The sequence below is a fragment of the Tachysurus fulvidraco genome, chromosome 15, assembly GCF_022655615.1.
Source record: "Tachysurus fulvidraco isolate hzauxx_2018 chromosome 15, HZAU_PFXX_2.0, whole genome shotgun sequence".
Lineage (NCBI taxonomy): Eukaryota > Metazoa > Chordata > Actinopteri > Siluriformes > Bagridae > Tachysurus > Tachysurus fulvidraco.
This window is the reverse complement of record NC_062532.1, coordinates 14781732-14796964: the sequence shown is the minus strand read 5'-3', so window position 1 is coordinate 14796964 and position 15233 is coordinate 14781732. Positions and strand designations below refer to the sequence as shown.

Sequence of the window (15233 nt, the reverse complement as noted above, 5' to 3'; positions counted from 1 at the left end):
CCCAGGAGAAATTTAAAACCTTATTCATACTAATGAGATTGTCTTAGAAGTTTTATGCTTTTCTAGATGTGGTTAATAGGCTCTGTTAGATATAATCAATTGCACACAATATTTTTCCTGTGTCTACTGAGCTTGTACAGTATTTCATACTATTGTCTGGAAATGAGTTCAACAGCCCAAACATTGTTATAATTCATAAACTCCTATGCATTTTAAGTAACAATTTAACCTTAAAATTTTGTGTCTTTTAACTACTATTATTGTTGATGCTGGGGGGCACGGTGGCTTAGTGGGTAGCACGTTCGCCTCACACCTCCAGGGTCGGGGTTCGATTCCTGCCTCGGCCTTGTGTGTGTGGAGTTTGCATGTTCTCCCCGTGCCTCGGGGGTTTCCTCCGGGTACTCTGGTTTCCTCCCCTGGTCCAAAGACATGCATGGTAGGTTGATTGGCATCTCTGGAAAATTATCCGTAGTGTGTGATTGCGTGAGTGAATGAGTGTGTGTGTGCCCTGTGATGGGTTGGCACTCTGTCCAGGGTGTATCCTGCTTGATGCCCGATGACGCCTGAAATAGGCACAGGCTCCCCGTTACCCGAGAAGTTCGGATAAAGCGGTAGAAAATGAGTGAGTAAGAGAGTATTGTTGATGCTGTGAAGTGACGTCTTCCTTCCTGTTCATGTAAATCAACCTGAAAACCCCACTATACAGTTCCTCTTTTGGTTAATTTTTTTAATCTATACATATGGGTTTATGGGTCCATGTATTAGCTGGACTTTATTTATCTTTCAAGCTGTTCTTGTTGCTTGTGTGTTTAAAAAGCAGGTTAAGCTTCTTTGCTTAGATAAAGCTACTTTAGTATTTGAGCGTGACACAGAATAAAAAAAGACATTCAGAATTTCCCAGGATGCTGACAAACAAAACCAAAAGCAAAAGAATGTCAGGATGTTTAGTCCCCAGAGTATGGCATATTGATATCATTTGAGGTGTATACACAAGTGGACTGTAAAACGCTGTGAGATCTGGAGTTGAGAAAACTAAGCTACTTTATAAGAAAGAAAGGAAATTCTGAAAATAAAATTAAGGAAGGTACAATGAGAGGAACTAGGTACTGTATCTAGTCATCTATATACACTGACTACTGCACTTACACAAATACAGATCTTTCCATTTCAAGACTTCCTTGTCACAGATGACAGGGTGATGGATTAAAAGAAAAAGATACAAAAAAAACCAACACAACATGTAAAGAAAGTTGGGCCTATGTGAGATGTCAGCTTTACCCTGTGTTGACAAACAGTACAATAGATACAAGTCTCTAGAGCTCTACTGAAAGGATAAACACCATTCTTCAGTCGAATACTCCATGAGACGATGTTTTAATATTGGTAGTAAGGAAAGCGGTGTCTAGAAATCTGGAAAATGTGAAGACCTCAGCATATGATTTGTGTCATTTCATAATTATGTTCTGTGAAATGAGGCGGGATCCTCCTGGAGACCGGACGCATCAGGATCATGTGACTTTAGAAAGAAGATTTTGCAGTATAAAAGCAATACCGTTTATGGCAACACCATTATTTAAAATGAAAAAACTTACTAGCTTAGTACCCAGTCAATAAATGCTGCTTTTGTTGTTTCTGTGAACATGTTTTCCCCAACATCACCCTCTTGTAGTAGGCTGATGCTTTTATATTATAGCAATATAACATCTGATCAAATAAAACATGTTTTAAATGATAAACATAGTTTATTAATTAAGCAAGTTATAGCTCATGTGCAGAATAAGATTGAATACATTGAATATCTACATTACTTCCCCATCTTTCTTCTGAATACCCACACACATCCTCAGCCGTGTTTGCTCATATGTGTGGTTTCCTGTGTCAAGTTAAGTTCCTCTTCTCACTTCAATGATACTCTTTAAGTGCTGTCGTTGCTTCTGAGAAGTCGGATGATTTCTTTTATACGAAAGTCTGTCACTTCTCCTCCCTGAAGTGTCTTCACTCACGCCACACTGTGAGTTTTTAGTTTTAAAGCCGGTCAAGTACCATTTGGAATGCAGCTTACAGACTCAATGAATCTTTGTAACGTTTGAACAAGACTATAAAATGGGACATTTAATCACAATTAAAAAGATGATGTTTGATATGTAGAGTGTTTTTAAAATGAATACTGTAGGTACTACAGTCTAAAACCTTTCTTTGTGATAGCTACTATTAACATTCTTCATGTCAGGATTACACTAGAAGGGGTGTTGAACTACATTACCCATCAGCCACTGTACCTCCCTGGCTCATGCCACATGACTGTTTTTGGGCTTAATAAGCTCTAGTATAAAATTCCTGTCTTGGACAGCACTGGTGTCTAATCACAGCAAGCAGTGATATTATTGTCTTAGTGTTAGTCTTAGGATGCTGTTATTGTCACACCTTATTAATGTTCATGTTAATGGCTTGATTCTCCAGCTTGTTTTTTTTCTTGTACTTTGAATTTTGGGTGTTTCAAATACAATTACCAACTGCAAGTCAAACATTTTGTGAGATTCAACTTCATATTTTGACTAAACTTCCACTCTGCTTATCTCTGAAAGGAAGTTCTATAATAAAAAAAATAAAAAAAGCAACATGTACAGATATAATTATCTTCAATGCACTTATTTTCATCAGTACAGATGCAATCTAGAGTTGCAATTTAAGTTGCACCTTATTTCATGTGTCTAGAAGGTGTGTACATTCAGCTGGTTGTGTGTAAGTTATAGTGAAATATGAGAGTGCACAGAAGCTCTCAACATTCAGCGGTTAATACACTGTTCATCGTCTCACAGTGGTTGTACAGTATTGTATCTACAAACGGGGGAAAGAGTAACAATGAAATACTGTAGAGAACTTTGGTTAAATATTATTAGGTTTAAAATCAAGTAGATCTTTTGACTGATTCAAATACACACAAGTGATTGACTCAGATTTGTATTTTATTTTTGATTGAGTGTGCACTTCCATTTCTCTAATACTCCATTCAATTAGCTCAAGGTGTGCGGTATTTAATTTACTTAAGTGTTTTAGCATTTTTAAAAGCATGATCTTAATCAGAATCGGAATCTCTACTTGATCACTATCCATCAGTGTCATTAAGTCTGGGCATTTTCTGCTATGCTCTATAAATAATTAGTAAAGGACAGTAAACTGCTTGCTGTGATTAACACCACGTAAATATAATAATGAAGTATACAGTCTAGCAATTTCCTGTGTGACATGACAACCTGAATGACGTATTTTCAAAGAGGGGCTCAATGCCTTTTCAAATCTCACAATTTTCCTTATGATGTGGTTGAAATGACTGTAACCGATGAGGCATTTGTGCCAGCAAATAGCATTAATTCCTACACAGTGAAGCAACATCCTGTATAAAACTACTGTTTGTGTTGCTCTCTGCTTTATTAAGCAATAAGCCTTGAGATGACCAATGACTTTATCACATTTTCACAGGCTTTTGCAGTGATCCACGAGGCAAACCAGTGAACACAGAGCAGGAAGTTAGATAATTCAGCCTATGGGGCAATTTGGAGCGGTCAAGCTGTCAATCTGCATGTTTTTTTATGTTAGTTTGAGTAAAATAAAGAACCTGGATCAAGCCAAACACAAGCAGAACACCTGAGCTCAGGATCCCTGGAGCTGTGAGGCAGCTGCTGCTACTGACTGTACTGACATAGAATATTAGAATATTATTCTATTAGATTCCTGTGCACTTTTAATGTAATCTAATTTGCAGTTTAAAAATTTGCATACTACATCACGCATGAATGTGTAAAACCATGTTGTTTCTGAAAGAGGAATCTGTGGAATCTGCTTGGTTTCTGTTCTGCTCTGAAGTTTAATGCAGCATTGCTCCTCTCTGCTGCAGCTTTAAAGCACCGAGACACTGAGCCCAGCATGTATACGAGAGAGCATGGTGATGTAACAGCATGGAACACACACACACTCACAAATCTCCTACACTTGCACATCGCATCAAAGCCTACACAAATACAGATACACAGATGCACAATCAACTTAAAAGTTTTTGTCTAAAGAGTTCATGAAAAAGAGGGGGGGGGGGGCGTGCGGTGCACATAAATATGTTACATTATCTAGTCAGAATGAAGCCTGATCCACCCCCACAAGTCAAAGTCAAACCTCCACACAAAAACATGCCGAGATGCACAGTATATAAACAAGTATTGATCGAACTGTGCTGAAAAACGATTGCTTCTCTATGGTCCTTATAGAGTTTGGATTGTTTTAAAGCTTAAATGTGCAGCTTGTTTTATAAGGTCTAAAGATTTTACCAGACATAAACATTATTTCAGCTGTGAAATATATTATGATCTGGCTATTGTTTTCATCACAGGTTTGCAGGCTATTTCTGGCCCAGATTTGAGCTGGATTGGTGCAGCTCAGCCTTGCACCTTAAAAGTCCATTCAGTTGCAGGGAAGATAATCTGGGTGTATTTTTTAAACAAAATGTGGCCAAGAACAACCTACTTTCACAGGCTTTTCACAGAAACAACAACACAAATGGTTCTAAAAGCTCTTTTCGTGTCACGGCATTCAGCAGTTTGCACACTCGTCCTGGAAGTGTATGTGTGAAAATGAAGAAATGAGAAAAGCCACTCAATCTGCAACCTTCGCTAGTTTGTGAAGCAGCATAATGTACACAATTCACCATGCACTGCTAGAGCGCTGCACTGCTACTGCTAAATACGATTAAAGACGTATGTGGGACTGTGTCTGTAATCCCACACCAATCTTCTGACCAATCCTACAGTACCTGCTTCCTCATACACTCAATACCTGTGTTTCTCAAGTAGTGGGCTGTTTATGATTGGGTCATGGACTGCTCAGAAGAAAAGTCTCAACAGATTCCTTCTTTTCATCCAAATAAAAGGAAAATATGCAAACTAAATGAAAATAAAGGTGGGATTATACCAAAATATGTCTTTGTTTGCACAGAAGGTTTGTGCATTATTATTTTGTGGTGAGATAACAGCAGTGGAAACCATGAAACCATCGAAATTCTAAATGTGTTTGGAAACAAAACACTGAAACCATTATAAGACAAGCCTGTTTTTTGTTTGTTTTTGTCCCCAAAAGAAAACAAAAGGATTTGGATTCATTTTTTTAAAAATGATGAAAAGCTATGCACTCTGTCGATTATACATACAGTTACAGAGGAACTTCATTTGACATTCTCAAATCTGCTGCAAGCCAGGTAAAAAAAAAGTCCAGATCTCCAATGACAATCTACAGAGATATGTCTGAGTTTTTACCTAGACAACAGCTATATCTGATCATATCATAATGATTATGACACACTTAACAAAATAAGATCACACCCTCAGCTGTCCCGGTAAATTGTACAGGATATGATTTCAGCTCTGTTCTTGTTAAATCTCATTCTTATGTTTGTGCATTAAATAGTTTTTCATGTTGAGTATAAAATCTGTAATTCAAAGTTTGGAGTTTGTTTAGTTTGATAAACTGCATTTATTACAGTATGATTATGGTTTATGTTATGTATTTATGTAGTTGCAATGTGCTTCTGAACCAGAGGCATTATAAAATGACTACTGTTATTTTGCACAAACTGAATACCAGATAAAAAATGCAAAACTGAAACAAAATCAGAGATGGCTTTCAATGTGACACAGAAAATCACAGATTGTATTAGATATACCCCAGTGACAAGCAGGCTCCAGATATCACACTCTGAGATGATACTGAGTTAAGAAACTGTGTTTAACAATTTCCCCCTAAGTGAATAAACATTAAGTGTGCATGGTGCATGAGCTCTCAAGAGAAGTTTATGGACAAGATAAGAACTGAGTCTTATCTTATAGACTCTGATACAACTTTACCAAATAGGAACTTTCAGTCTGTGCATCTGTATTTCCCAACAATGAAATACAGGTGTAACTCTGAGTTTGTGTGACCTGAAACACTGTAGTATACTGTGTAAAGCTTTGACACTTTTTCATTGTAACTTTAAACAAATGTTTTAAACTCATGGTATCTTAAGTATGTAACCTAGTGAGCCAGCATTAATGTATTCAATATTAGAGATTTAAGCACTTATAAACCTCGCTCTGGATAAGGGCGTCTGCCAAATACTGTAAATGTAAATGTAGTGCTTGTATTATCATATTAACGTTATCGTACAGAATTAAATCATTATTATGATTCAATAATTAAATTTGACAGTTGATTAGGCAAATGCACTGCATTTCCATTGTAAATACATATAAGCTACATATCTATGTTTAGTTATCTTTAGTGATCTCAGGTAGTAAATGAATATTATTCAAGTTTGTAAAGCTTATGTATTGGAGAATTCTTACTATTAGTAACATATATATGATTAATATACATAATGAATATGTCTTCCTTCATTTACTTCCATACAGTATGATAAACAATATTAGTGTAGTGTATGTTGTGTCTTAATAACTCCTGAAGCAAAAAAATATTTTTCCGTGTATCTGCCTGAGAATATTCCATGTTAATGAAGATGGGCTTTCTTAGGATCACCTGCACATGAAAAGTTAATATCATCAATTTACTGTTTTTATTGGATTAGATTAATAATGGACTTTCATGGCATTTAGCAGACACCCTTATCCAGCATGAATGACATTTTGTTTATTTCAATATATACAAATGACCAATTAAGGGTTTAAAGGCCTTGCTCAGAGGCTCAGCAGTGGCAGCTTGGTGGACCTGGATTTGAACTCATGACCTTCCGATCAGTAATTGTGCACCTTTAGCACCAGGCTACTGCATCTCCACATGTTCCTCTAAGACTGGAACAAATATGCCAGTATTTTGTTTTTGTATTGTTTTGTTTTTGCCTCGCACAAAGATGGGAAAGCAAAAGAAGAAAAGAAAAAGGAAAGCTAACATGTACAGAACTAAAAATACCACAAAAAATATTTTTGGGTTGTACAATAACAGACATTGTAAACAAAATAGGATTACTAGAGTCCTAGTCTATATTAAAGATAAATGGATTCAAGCATGATAGTGTATTAGCCCTTGAGCCCAAGCCCTTGAGAGGAGTCATAAATATTTCTTCTCTTTAGATTTGAAGGTGTGATCTTTCATATAACATTCATGTCACTTTTTTTTTCACTTATTTTGAGTTTAATGGTTAACGGCTAAACATACTCACCGCCCTTCATCCTCTCGTCCTTTACTCTCTCTTCCACTAGAGGCTCTCTAATACAGTTCAAATAACAATCAAAGCTTTACACAATATACTACAGTGTTTCAGGTCACACAAACTCAGAGTTACACCTGTATTTCATTGTTGGGAAATACAGATGCACAGACTGAAAGTTCGTATTTGGTAATGTTGTATCAGAGTCTATAAGGTAAGACTCAGTTCTTATCTTGTACCTAGACTTCTCTTGAGAGCTCATGAGCCCTGATTAATGGTTCAGTTTATGGCTGGTCTGCACCATGCACACTTAATGTTTATTCACTTAGGGGGAAATTGTTATACACAGTTTCTAGACTCAGTATCATGTCAGAGTGTGATATCTACGGAGTCTGCTTGTCACTGGGGTATATCTAATGCAATCTGTGATTTTCTTTGTCACATTGAGAGCCATCTCTGCTTTTGTTTCAGTTTTGCATTTTTTATCTGGTATTCGGTATGTGCAAAATAACAGTAGTCATTTTATAATGCCTCTGGTTCAGAAGCACATTGCAAGTCCCTGATTCAATCCTAGGCTCAGGTTACTGTCTTTGTGGAGTTTTGCATGTTCTTCTCCTGTTCACATGGGTTTCGTCGGGGTTTCTTCTGACTATCCTTACTTATGCAGGTGGGTCAGAGGTGTCCATGTTTATCCAGAAAGAAACGTGTTTTGAAGCAGATAGAAGCCAGGTGTGGACCCTTCTTGGTTGGATTAAAAAAATGCAGCCATATCTAAAGTACCTTGCGATATCACTTTTCTCCCAGTGACACCAAACATTACATCCAGTAGATTTAAATGTTTATATTTGTGTTGTCTGTATTTTGTAATTGTACAGTACTGACCATTGTGTGTGTTTTCGTAAGTTCCAGTTGTATGGAATAAAAACACTGTCAATAATAATCGTACGTAATTAAAAGCATTGTGTGTAAATTTTAATTTAGTTGTGCGTAATTTAAAAGTATTGTACGTAATTATGTTTTTTGTGGATCCCGAAGTTGGATCCCAAAATCTACGGCCACGACAGTTTACAGATACGAGATTCCAATATGTACGACTATGACAGTTAACACACACAACGCTTGTTTTCACAACACCTCTTTTTTTACACATGAAAATGGTCTGCGAAACAACTGTCAAAAATACGTCATCACGTTCACAGGCATTACTATCCCAGGGAAGATGAATCGATTCCACGAAGCGCGCATGCGCCCCGCCCTCTTCTAACCCACTCATAGAAACCACTGGTGCCGAAATGGTGGGGTAGTTATCACTAATAACAGAGAGAATTTTGTGCTAACACTTTAAAATAATGGTCTGTTGGTAATGAGTGACTATGCAGGAAGTAATAGGTAGTTAATTAACACTGCATTAACACTGAGCTTAATACTACTAACTAATATGGAAGCAAGATGAACTAAGCAGTATAAGTAATAGCATAGGGAATCGAACCCCGACCCTGGAGCTGTGAAGCGAACGTGCTAACCACTAAGCCACCGATATGTTTTCAACCAATTAATCTTGAATGTCCTTTAATACCACCCATATCAAAGTCTTTAACCAGCTGTGATTTCTTAATATAATGAGTTTTGTTTTTTCACAGAAATTGGAAAACGATCGAATTAGCTTTCTTAACATTAACTGTAGAAACATACAGGGAGTGGCATGGATAGATTATTTTGGAAATAGCTCAAAGATTTCCTCATATCTATTAACTGGTTAGAAAAGTTAACGTCTTCTCTTCTAATAGCATTTTTAGATAAAACTATTCCTAAATATTTCACTTCGTCTTTAACCTAAATTGAAGAGATGATAGAGTCCGTTGATGAGTGAATGGGAAGTAGCTCACATTTTTTAATATTAAGGGTAAATCCCGAAGCTTTAGGGAAAATCGAGACTGAATTTAGGGCAACATCAACCATGAATTTATTCTTTAAAAGGATTGCTGTGTCGTCTGCAAATTGACTAATTTTAAATTCCTTTAGATTCCATGCAAATCGGGGTTATGATTAATGAGTAATATAAGTGATTGAGTGGCTAAAATAAACAGTTTGGGAGAAATCAGGCATCCCTGCCTAATACCGCGGAGCACTTCAAACCTAGGAGTTATACTAGGATTCAGGGATACAGAACTATATGTCAGTATAAAACATTTTAATTATTTTACAAAAAATACTACCAAAACCTAAAAACTCTAAGATTTCAAATAAAAAAGTATGTTCAACGGTATCAAATGCCTTGTAAAAGTCAAGAAATAAAATAAAAAACATTATTTTAAAGTGTTAGCACAAATTTCTCTCTGTTATTAGTGATAACTACCCCGCCATTTCAGCACCAGTGGTTTCTATGAGTGGGTTAGAAGAGGGCGGGGCGCATGCGCGCTTCGTGGAATCTTCCCTCGGATAGTAATGCCTGTGAACGTGATGACGTATTTTTGACAGTTGTTTCGCAGACCGTTTTCGTGTGTAAAAAAGAGGTGTTGTGAAAACAAGCGTTGTGTGTGTGTAAACTGTCATAGTCGTACATTTTGGAGTTGTATTTGAACAAACACACAAAATCTCGTATCTGTAAACTGTCATGGCCGTAGATTTTGGGATCCAACTCCACAAAAAACATAATTACGTACAATAGTTTTAAATTACGCACAACTAAATTAAAATTTACACACAATGCTTTGAATTACGTACGATTATTATTGACAGTGTTTTTATTCCATACAGTTGTACTGCAGTCTGTGCCCCACTGGGGGGTTGAACTTCATTAGTGACCAACTGATTTGGGATCTGGGCCTAAAAGCTTTTCCTCATCAGCAGTCCTTACACTTCATGGTCACTTAGAAACACACACACACACACACACACACACACACACACACACACACACACACACACACACACACACACACACACACACACACACACACACTCAAGCATCCACTGCTAAGAGGACATCCTTTGTAGTCTCTTGGGGAAATAGAGCAGCAAAGCAATATGGCAATTTTGAAATCAATATTTCCCTCCAGTCTTTGTGTTTTTAAAGCTTGCAGCTTACGCAGGAACTTAAATGTAGATATTATTTACTGTGAATTCATTAAATATGTCGGATAACATTTACAGTATGTGAAGTGTTACAATGCTGTATTTAATTGAAGCTTGTTTTAATGCATCACAAAAGTACCAGAAACAAACTCTACACATCAAAGTACTGCTCTTCAAATACTACAAACGCACTTCAACTTCTGCAGTCTTATCAAACTTAAAGTTAACTAGTTCCTCCATGGTTTCATATACAGTGTATAGAGATTTTATGGATTAATGTTTGATAAAATGTTTGATTTTGCTGCATTTTTTTGAACTGGTGAAACCACAAGCACAGGATCCTTATTTTAAACTCCTACCAGTGAAAACACACATGGTATACCTTTCATTGGTAGCTGCACACATGTTAAACAACACGTGACCGGAAGAGAGCTTTAGCTGAGTGTGTGTTGTGATGACATCAAATAATACGTCTTGGCCGGAATCTGGTGAAACTTTTAAGCTCGAAAGGAATATTTTCTTATATTTTCTGTTCTTAACGCACATGCTTTTTTTGCTACTGCAATGTTTATTATAAGTTCTTATCTCATGTAATCCATATAATAAACATTGCAGTAGCAAAAAAAGCATGTGTGTTAAGAACAGGATGTATATCTAAGGCACCATGGTGGTACAGCTGTCTCACAGCTGCAGGGTCTCCAGTTTATAGATGTTTATTCCACCAATTGAGTGCATTGAGGAAAGAAAAGTCTTGCCTGCATTTTAAAGGATGGTGTTTCCAGTCAAAATAGATGCTAGGTGTTTAAAGGTGTGATGTTTGAGTATGAAGTGTTTGTATGTGGTGATGGTCTGCTTTTTGTTTGTAGGCAAGAATCAGTATATTAAATCTGATGAAGTGAAGCAGAAAGCCAGTGGAGGGAGTGTAGCAATGGGGTTACTGTGCGAGAACTTGTGGAGGTTAAAAACAAGTTGTGCAGCTAGATACTGGATTAGTGCTGTGGGTTAGAAGTTAAATGGTGCACAAAGACAGACTAGTGTCATGAGTTCCAATCCCCATGACGATGGAAAGGAGAGTTTAGTGTTGAAGAAAAAAAATTTTTTGCAGCTTGTTTTTTTTTTCACACAACACTTTTAATGAACCAGAGAGATTTGTTTCTTCTATTCTTTTATCTAAGAATGGTATTCAGACAGATTACCTGGTTCTGAATTACTTTTGCTCTTTATTCATATAACATTTTTCCTCCAAATTATTTAGTTTGGTTTGCTATTTCTGATTATTCCTACTACCAACATATCTATCTATCTATCTATCTATCTATCTATCTATCTATCTATCTATCTATCTATCTATCTATCTATCTATCTATCTATCTATCTATCTATCTATCTATCTATCTATCTATCTATCTCACACTGTTGTGTTGCATTACAGTTCTGTAGAATTGATATTTCATCCCAGTGTGTACAAGCTATAAAAGCCCATCTGAGTATTTTCTTTCTCCCTTTGTTTTTTTCTTCACATTTTACTCTAAGTGCTTTTCATCCCCTCCATGTTGTTTCTTCTTCTTTTGCAGCTTCTTTTGCAGCTTCTCTCTCTCTCTCTCTCTCTCTCTCTCTCTCTCTCTCTCTCTCTCTCTCTCTCTCTCTCTCTCTCTCTCTCTCTCTCTCCCTGTTCCCTCCCTCTCAGTCTCCCTTTATCTTTCTCTCGCACTCTCTCTCCCCTTCATCTCACCTCCAACTACTCGGTGCCTCCTCTCCTTTCTGCTCTCTCCTTCTGTCTCTGTCTCTCTTTCCTCCTATATAATTCTATCTCTTCCTCTTTCTCTCTCTTTCTCTATCTCTCCATCACGCTCTCTCTGTCTTCTTTGTCAGTGTGCTCTGACTCCTGGTCACTCAGATACTCTATTCAATCCTGTCCAGCTGTTGTACTCAAGCCAGGACCCAGTGTCAACACTCAAGACCAGGTAAGAGACAGAACACCTACTCCACACTGGGACATTCCACCAGCTGCAGGACACACACTGGGTAGGACACAGGACACACACTCTTCATTGGCTGAGAGGTAGGACAACCTCTACACTGAATAAGAGACAGGACACACACTCACACTGTCTAAGATGTGCTGGATACACATGGTCCACACAAGCTAGAAGAGAGAACACACACTGCGCAATGGTTAATGTGTACATGTTTATTTAACCCCAGGCAAGAGACAGGCAAGAACACCAGCTAAGAGAAAGTGCAAATGGTAGGGGAGAGAAAGAATAAATTACAACATCCAGGTTTAAATAAGAACAAAAATTGGAAGTAAAATAGAAAATGAAAATGTTGTGGAAAGCTGAGACTGTGTGAGAGTGTGGAGTGCTGCAGGAGAGTTAAACGCAGTCAGTGGGATGGAGAAAAGCAGCAGCGTGGAGAATGCACAGAGGGAAGGTTGTGAATGGGAATATGTAAGCGAGTGAGTGAGAGAGCACCGCATGCCTTGTCTGAAAACAAAAAGAATGAGAAAGAAAATGAAGTGCAGAAACAAATATTGAAAAAGAGAGAGAGAGAGAGAGAGAGAGAGAGAGAGAGAGAGAGAGAGAGAGAGAGTGTAAAGCCGAATCTCTGTATCACTGCAGCATCATCTCTGTCTAACACTCCATTCACAAACCACAGCTGAGCTCTGACAGCCATCTGAGCCCTGTGTGTTTGCATAAAAACGGTGAATGGACTGGACAAAATAAATGACCTATGCCTGACAGTTCCCAATATTTCTTTCCTTCTATCCAAGAATGGAGAATTTACTTTTATAGTAAGAAGAGGACACAAACTTCTACTATAGCAGTGTAATGCAGTGCAGCATTGATGAAGGTTAAAAGGATAGAAATGATGATGACCATGAAAGCTGTCTGTCTCTGTATCTGTCTCTGTCTGTCTGTCTGTCTGTCTGTCTGTCTGTCTGTCTGTCTGTCTGTCTGTCTGTCTGTCTGTCTGTCTGTCGCTCTTTCTCTCTCTCCTTCTCACTTTCTCTCTCACACACAAACACAGTGTCTCCAAGAGTTAATCTGAGCAGAAGATTGTGAATGCAGAAACAGCTGCACAGAGTGAAGGACTTTAACATGCACAATCAGCAGTGTGTGTGTGTGTGTGTGTGTGTGTGTGTGTGTGTGTGTGTGTGTGTGTGTGTGTGTGTGTGTGTGTGTGTGTGTGTGTGTGTGTGTGTGTTTGCATGCATGTCAGTGTTCCAAGATGTGCATGTCAATTTCCATGCATGGTTAACAAGCTCAAACAAAGAGAAACAAAAGAAGGTATATGAAAAAACTAAGAACAAAAAGTAAAATCTGGATGAAAGTGAAAAGATAAGGACTCATGATTTAGCAGCTGCATCACTGCACCTGGGTCAGAATTGCTGCACTCATGCTGACACATTAGCATGTCTCTCGAGACTGATGCATGCCCTCTCAGTCTGCTGCGTGTGTGTGTTTATGTGTGTGTATTCTTAAGGAGAATGTCAGCTAGTGAAGGGTATTATGTGAAGCTTATCCCAGCAGAGACACCTTGCAGTAATGGCACAAAAGTGCGAGTGTGTGTTTGTGTGTGTGTGTGTGTGTGGGTGTGTGTGTGTGTGTGTGTGGGTGTGTAAAATGCATCACTCCTGCAGGCAAGCACAAGCTGCTTGCTGTGGTTAATGAAATGGATATCTGCTCCCCCACCCTCTTGGTCACACATTGAAGAAATACATCAGCATTTTTTCAGCCTAAATCTCTATATGTCACATCTGTAGCATCTGTGTAATTCATGTGGACCATTGGAAATATGTGATACAAGTGCCTGAAAAAAGGGAAAGCTTAAATGGAGGTCTACGGACAGTTGAATTCTATCAGCACACAGTTTGCAACTATGCAGCTTAAATATAGTTAAATTAATTATACAATAATCAATAGTTTAAGACTAGCGAGACATGAGGAATAATAACGGCTTACCAAATATTCTATTATGCAATTTCATCCAACTTTTACTACATTAGAGTGATACAGTAATAGTGTTTAACTAAAATATGTATTTAGCATATAGTCAGGTTTATTTAATAGTTGTACATATGTCACGGTATACTAGAGCTGTAATACACCTCAGGTCTGTTTCTGACTTTGTAGACAAGTATCAGCATGTTAAATGTGATGAGGGGTGCTAGAGGAAACCAGAGGGAGGGTAGAACATGGGAAGGTTGAAAACAAGTCAAACAGCTGCATTCAGGATCTGCTGCAGAGGATGGATGATGACAAACTAATGCAGTGCTTCGCCACAACTTTCAACCTCATGCCGTCCAAAGACTTTTGGTCCCTAAAAATGCACCACTTGTAAAATGTGCTGAAGTTCCTTTACTGTCCAAACTGATTTGGATGAAAATTACATCAGATTGAAGCTGAAAGTCTTTGAGCTCATTTCCATTATTTTATTTTAACTCCAGTAGACTGTGGTAAACAGCTCAAATAACAATGAAATCCCTACCAGAAAGAGCTTTACTACATGAATTAAATCCAGTACGTTTTTGTTTGTATAGCGCTTTTAACAATTGAGATTTTCTCAATGCAGCTTTACAGAAATATATAGACTTAATTACAAATCTAAGTTTAAAATTAAGTTGCTATTTATCCCTAAAATGTATCCCTAATGAGTAAGCCTGAAGCAACGTTGGCAAGAAAAAACTCCCTGAGATGATATATGGAAGAAACATTGAAAGGAACCGGAGACAGAAAGGAACCCATCCTGATTTGGGTGACACTAGGCAGTAAATTATTTAAATGTAAATGATGTCCTTTCTACAACAGTTTATTGTTGAGTGGAATTGTGCAGCCAAGAGCTCCTTAGGAACTAATAGGTCAGCGTAATTTTTGAGTTCATTATAGACTCATTAAGCACTAATTCCTTCCTGACAAAGTCTTCAAATGTTCAAATTAAGAGCCTTAATTATTCAAAAAGATCTTAAAGG

At 37.6% G+C, this 15233-nt stretch overlaps 1 protein-coding gene across 1 annotated transcript in view; it reads left to right on the top strand.

Moving 5' to 3' along the window:
• Positions 1-11977: 11977 nt before the first annotated feature.
• Positions 11978-15233, top strand: part of pvalb6 (parvalbumin 6) — a 35941-nt gene continuing 32685 nt past the window's right edge. Inside the window, exon 1 of the mRNA XM_027139164.2 lies at positions 11978-12225. The gene's annotated coding sequence lies outside the window, so the exon portion shown is untranslated. The remainder of the gene's footprint in view (positions 12226-15233) is intronic.